At 32.8% G+C, this 7,346-nt stretch overlaps 1 pseudogene; it reads left to right on the top strand.

Annotated features, from left to right (window-relative positions):
- The first annotated feature begins 3,980 nt into the window (after positions 1 to 3,980).
- Positions 3,981 to 4,540, top strand: LOC130846133 (60S ribosomal protein L19-like; annotated as a pseudogene).
- The last annotated feature ends 2,806 nt before the right edge of the window (positions 4,541 to 7,346 follow it).

Below are 7,346 nucleotides of genomic sequence, written 5' to 3'. Positions count from 1 at the left end.
AAATCTAAAGAAATTTGTACCAATATACATCATAATTAAACTTCTGGCTAAAGACAAGAAGAAATGTTAGAAACAACCAGAAAGAAATAATGTATTACAGACTGGAACACAGCAATTTGTATAAAAGAGGTTTCTCATCTGAAACCACGGGGGCCGGTAGGAGATGGAACAACATTTTCAACAGCTGAACCAAAAGAACAGCCAGCTAAAAATATCCTTCAGGAATAAAAGAGAAATAAATACAATCTCAGAAGAAAAAAAGCTAAGATAATTTGCCAGCAGTAGACCTACCTTTAAAGAATGGGTAAAGAAAGCTGTCCAGTCAGAAAGGTAATAAGAGAATAAGGCTTGGGATGACAGAAAGGAAGGAAGAGCAAAAGAACAGGTGAGTGTAAGGGTGACTATTATAGATGATTCTCTTCATGAGGTTCTTAAATCACACTTGATGACTGAAGCAAATTATAATGATATATATTGTGATGTTCAATGTATTCCAAGTGCAAATAAGATTTCAACATTTACTAAAAGTTAAAAAATGTCAAGAAGAGAAGGTTGTGATGTTAGGTATGTATGTTGTTTCCCTAGAGCCACCACTATGAAACCAAGAAAAGGAAAGCAAAAGAATGAGAAATAAGGAAACAAGCAAAATGGATGAAATGTGAGACTTAAACCTATCAATAATTACTTTAAATGTAAATGCTTTAAATACACCAACTAAAAGACAGAGATTGGAAGAGCATATTCTACACTCCACTCACAATAAATGACAATTACTAGGCACATAAAAAAATGAGCAATTATATAGAACTGAACCACAACATCAACCAGTAGAATCTAAATGAGATTTTTGGAATATTCTGGCTAACAACTATATGTATATATTTCAAGCATCCATGGGACACTCACCAAAATAGATCATATTCTGCTTAACAGATTTTGAAAAGTGTTTAAAAATTGAAATCATATAAATCATGTTATTCAACCAAAGTGAAATCAATCAGAGAAACAATAGGAAAATTTTTAAACACTTATAAATTAAACAGCACACCTCTAAACAATCCATGGGTCAAAAAGTTTTTTCAAAGGTAATTTTAAAAATCCACAGAACTGAATGCTAATTAAAACACATCACATTTCTGGCAGGCAGCTTAAGTGGTCACAACAGAGAAATTTATAGCACAGAATGCTTACATCTTAAAAGAAGAAATACCTCAAATCAATCTCAAATCTTACATTCTACTTTAAAAAAGAATAAACACAAAGTAATCAGAGGGAAGGAAATGTAAAAATAAGATATAAAGCATATTATCTGCATCCATGATATGCAATATTTCATATATATACATGTTTATATATGATTAAAAATTAGAAAAATAAGCAAAATTTCTACATATCTTTTCCCAGAGGGAGAATCAAATATGCAGCTTAGAGTTGTTTGCTAAACTGTTTATTCATTTCATTTTAGTTGATTCTATGAAGAAGCACTCTTTCAAATATTTTAAGTGTTGCTATGGACAGATCTTTAAATTGAAATTATGCTTTGAAATGGTAGAATGAATATAACTCCTTCTAGAATAATGCCTTTTAGATTCTCCCTACTAAAAGAACTTGAAAAGTAAGTCTTCCTGAACATCTTGTATTATACAGTTTATCAAAAAGCTTCAAAGTGTACTGCATCTATAGCTGAAAAGAGATCAAACAAGAAAAGAGCTTTGAATAGAAAGCCAGTCTCTGCCATTTTAGTCAGATGTCCCATTTCCTCAACTAGGGATATAAGATGATTTAAGTTTCCCTTTTTTTCATCACCTAATCTGTTACTGTTAGTCCTTTCTTCCTTTGAAAGTTTTCTCAACTAAATTTATTCATTAAAGCTTCCCCTTCCCCCAGGCCATTCCTCCACTCTTTAGCTAAGTTTCTTTATGTTTGGATTGGAAAAAAAAAAAAATTAATTCTTCTCTCCAATTTCCATCTTGTCCTATACCCTAAAATACTTAAAACAAGCAGAAAACTAATCTTAAAATGCTCCTACTCTCTTGTGATTCCCCTGAAGGGTGGGTACAATGCCCCCTTCTCTCCTTGATAACAGTATTACATCCAAACAATTCCATCCCATTCCATTTCATTGTTCACCATCATCTTCACACAAAGTGCGCTTCTTCTGTTCCTTGTTTTTACTCTTCCTCTCAGTGTCACCTTAAGTATCATTCCTCATCCATTATCCCTTCCTATCGCATGTGAGAACCAACGTTGCCGTTACTGTTTTCTATTGTCTCTTTGGTCCACAAAGTTATACCTCACATATAAGATAGTGGCTGGCATGAAGTTTTCATTTAGGCATTTCTGCTTCATATATAATGATCTTCATCCTATTTTCCTAGCTAATGAGACATAATAATAAAGATGATAAATCCACTCTCTTAAACATATAAATTACTATATTTACATGCCCTTTTGTTTATGTCAGTTTCAATTTTTAAAATCTATTAATGGAATATAATTTTTAAAAATTGTGAATCACTGGGTTGACACCTGAAACTTATATAATACTATACATAAACTATAACTCAATAAATGTAATAACAAACAAAAAATAAAATCTATCTAATTTTGAAAGCTTGATACTTCTATTAGAAATCTCTCCTTCTGTATGTGATGGAATACATTTCACAGGAATTCAGATTCTCCTATGATAAACTATTTACATCTTTTAACTCCTAGCAAATGCATTAGATATCCAGATTTAACTTATTTTTAATTGCAAAGCTGTCACATTATATACACATGAAAAAATGAATTTGAAAATGATAGACCTATTTTACTTCTCCTAATTTGATGTTTTGCTACTATGGAAAGTACAAAATACTTAACCAATTATTTCAGTTGTAAAATGCTTTATGGAATCTCATCTGTAATCAGTAATTTCTTTAATTTATATACATCATAGTTTATTTAGAAGTGGCTTTTAAAATCAGTAATAGTAATTTTTTTGCAAATCTAATGAAGTGATAATTTAATCATTGGTCACTTAAAAAGCTTTTAGCACTAGATTCAAAATGTATGTTTATATATTTTGTATTGATTTTAAACTATTTTTTCCAATACGATTTTTCTTCTCTTTATATAAATGCTATTTTGTAATCCAGAATGGTTGCTATATTGCTTATGTCTAAAAATATTTTTATAAAAGTTAGAATAAATTTTTTGCTTATTTTACCTTATATGATACAAAATAAACATACAAATAATAGCTTCATATAGCTTAATATTTTATAAATAAAATAATATATATGATGTATACTCCATTTAGCACACCATTTCCAAGCTCATTCTTTTTTATGGGTTTTTATTACAACATTAAAAAATTGCTTAGATCAAAGACAACATTAACGCTCTGAACCATTTTTATGTCCATGCAAAATTAATGAGAATTTCATAGTTATAAAGGTTACCATTTGACTAGAATCTGGCGATTCTATGATCTGATCAAAACCAGAAATAAAATAAAATAGTAGATACTGCCAACTAAACCTAAAATCAAACTGTGGATTGTATAGTAAGAATTGTACAGAGATGATTTTCATGAAACTTTGTATGTTATTTTGCATTAAACTAAAGGCTAGCTTTTCCCACTGATGTGGATTTTCATGTCTATACACAATGACTGTAAAGATATCTAAAGCATATTGGATTGCTTTATATATTGATACTGTCTCCATCTATGTATATGCATGATTATATCATGTTATAAAGTTAAAGAAATCTGTACAGAATTGTGTCAGTGCTATTTCTTCTTATATTGCTGAAAATAATTCTATTTTTTTGAAAATTCAAATCTCATTGTGACTAAAAATAAGTTTATGAATTCAGTTCTAGAAATATACTTGCTTTGTGTGTGTGTGTGTATATATATATACACACACACACGCACACACACATAAATTTTACTTTAAAAATCCATTCCACTCTTTCCTTTTGTCGCTACGGCTGCAGCCATGAGTACGCTCAGGCTTCAGGAGAGGCTTGCCTCCAGTGTCCTCCGCTGTGGCAAAAAGAAGGTCTGGTTGGACCCCAACGAGACTAATGAAATTGCCAATGCCAACTCTCGTCAGCAGATCCGGAAACTGATCAAAGATGGGCTGATCATCCGGAAGCCTGTGATGGTCCATTCCCGGGCTCGATGCCGGAAAAACACTTTGGCCCGCCGGAAGGGCAGGCATATGGCTACATAGGTAAGCGAAAGGGTACTGCCAATGCTCGAACGCCTGAGAAGGTAACCGGGATGGAGAGGATGAGAATTCTGCACCAGCTGCTCATCCTGTACCTGAAAGTGAAGGGTAACATATTCAAAAACAAGCCGATTATCATGGAGCATATCAACAAGCTGAAGGCAGACAAGGCTCGCAAGAAGCCTCCGGCGGACCAGGCTGAGGCCGGCAGGTCTAAGACCGAGGAAGCCTGTAAGCGCCCTGAAGAGCGACTCCAGGCCAAGAAGGAGGAAATCATCAAGACTCTGTCCAAGGAGGAAGAGACCAAGAAATAAAGTTTTCTCCCTCTTCTCTGTACACAGTGGCCTCAGCAAATTACATAGATCACTCAATAAAAAAGCAAGCCTTTGTCTGCCTAAAAAACAAACAAACAAAAAAAACCATTCCATTACCTTGGCTTCCTACTCTGTAAAACTAGATGCCTAAGCTCATTTTTAAGGTTCTTTGAGATTCTATAATTTTATGATTGTCTCATTAATTTACAGGGAAAGACAAATGAGCTGTTTTCCAAAACTCAAAGACTGGATTGCTTGAGGAGCTCTGAGATACATGTGCTGCAGGCTTGTGGGCAGATCCCCAAAGTGGAGTTCCATACACAGGGAGATTTATTCAATTACAATAAGAGTGGAATCTAATTTTCTTAGTTTCTCAGCCTGTCTTGCTACAGCTCTATTTCCCTCATACTACTCCCTTTCTTGGAAACTTCTTATCTACAAATGTTTACTATTCAATATCTATGTGCTTTGATTGTCTTAATGCAAAACCACACTGTGATGGATCTCAGTAACTCTGAAATTCCCCCCACCTCCACTTTATATTTAGTCTTATTTAAGTTTTAGAAATGCTGTAACACTACATACAGCCTTGTAGTCTCGAAAGTGCCTCTTTTAATAATGTAGACTGAATGGAGAATAAAGGTGTATAATTTAAATCAATGGTATAACTTAGAACAGATTAAAAGTCAGATTCATGTAATGAGTTACTTGATATCCATTATCATGAATATGTTCTTACTGCTCTTGCATCAACAGAACAAAATGGTGCTTCTCATACTGGTAGGTGGGGGATGCTATGCAGAAGCAGGAGGAAAAGTCTGCAGAAGCAGGAGGAAAAGTCTGCAGAATCTCTCATGACGTCAATACTAAGAAGTCAGATTTTAACTGTTAAAAACATTCCCTAGACTGGGCATTTCCGATTGCTTCAAAATGAGTAAGAATTTGTAAGTAACAAGTTGGTGGAAATGATTTTTAGTTTGTTTAACTTAATGTAGATTTAGAACTTACAGTTAAAGTATGTGCATCAAATGACAGGTGATCACAGCCTGGGAGTAAGTGAAGAAATACAAAATAGAGAAATGAAACACAAACAAGCATACTTTCTGACTTAGACATCTAATGTTTTTATAAGCTGAGTATGAAACTTATACCAACTTTGATGAGTTCACAAAACAGTAAAATCATCAGTTAATATTTTATCATACCAAAAAATATTAAAAAGAATCTCAAATCAATAAATTACATAACAAAAAGAAACTAAGTCCTAACTATTCCACTGTTTTTCCTTCTTATTTTGTGACTATGAAGGTTATTTCTCAGGCTAATATATGGAAAGTGCCCGTCATAATGACTAACCAGCAAAACATTCAATAAAATAATTGTTCCTTTGGCTGTATATAGCATTACAGAATAATTGAATGTTTTTGTTAGCAAGATACAATCTAAACACAATAAAATGTATAGATCTTGTATTCAACTTGATTAAACTTCTAAAAACTGTGTATACCCATGCAATCACCAGCTAAACTTGGACATAAAACCTTTCCATAACTTCTGGCAATTCCTTTTGCCTCTATTCAGGCAATCAAATTTCCACTCAAGGCAACCACTATTCTTATTTGCCTCCTTTTACTCTGAATTCTTCAAGATTTTCTGTCAGCCTATTGATTATTATGTGCCTAGATTTTTATTTCTTTGCATTTAACTGTCTTGGAATTTGGTGAACTATTTTGTTTTGTTTTGTTTTGTTTTGTTTTGTTTTTCACAAGAGTTGGGAAATATTTGCACATTACTTTTTTCAAAAAATATTTTTGTTACAGTTTTTCTATCCTCATTCTAGAACTCCTATGTGTTATACAGCATGATATTATTCCAGACACTTATTATGTATTCATTTTTGTTAGTTTTTACTCTCTATTCTTCAGATTGAATAATATTTATCTTCAAGTTTGCTGACCCTTTCTCCTACCATCCACAATTTACTGTTAGTTCTATCAATATCTTTTCTACTTTTTATATTGTTCCTTTCACTTCTAGAACTTTTTTGACCCTTTACATTTAGCAGCCGAAATTCCTTTGTTCATTCATTATGGCAGTTTTTTCCTTTGAGTCTTTGAACATGTGTAGGATAGCTGCTTTAAAATTCTTGCCTGTTATTTCAATGTTTCCATTGCTTGCTTCTTCTTTTGACAAGGGATCATTCCTATTTCTTCACTTGCCTAATAATTTTTCTTATACATAAGACATAGTGATAGAGAGACATTCCAGATACTGCTATTATCCTCTGAATGCTTTGATTTCTATTTTAACAAGTAGTTAACTTGGCTGGATTTAAATTCCTAATTGTGGGTCTTTTGCTTATTATTTTCCACCCTCCAACTATTGCTTTCTGTTGTATTTCTTGTCATTTTCTTCACCTATGAACAGTACAGGGGTCAGCCAAAGTTTTGGGTTTAGTTCACATACAGATTTTAGCGATTCTCTCTCTGCAGCCTTTCCCTTGGACTTTACCTCTTACTTTCCAAACACTCTTATACCTCACATTCTATTCTCTGACTCCCTAGGTAGACCGAAGCTTTCTTTTTTAATTTCAGATATGGCAATACCAAAGGGAGTACATTTTTAGGTACATTTTTTTAATATACTCCACTGAATTCAAACAGTTGCATTTTGGTTTTTATGCCTATTTTGTTGAGTTTTTGTAATTGATATTTGAAGGAAAGTTAATACATTTCAGAACCAGACTTCCCTTACCTTCGTTGTTATATACTTAACTGATAAGGACATTTTTTTTTCTTTCAGCATC

The sequence above is a fragment of the Hippopotamus amphibius genome, chromosome 2 (genome assembly GCF_030028045.1).
Source record: "Hippopotamus amphibius kiboko isolate mHipAmp2 chromosome 2, mHipAmp2.hap2, whole genome shotgun sequence".
NCBI classification, from domain to species: Eukaryota; Metazoa; Chordata; class Mammalia; order Artiodactyla; family Hippopotamidae; genus Hippopotamus; species Hippopotamus amphibius.
This window is presented reverse-complemented; position numbering and strand designations above follow the sequence as displayed.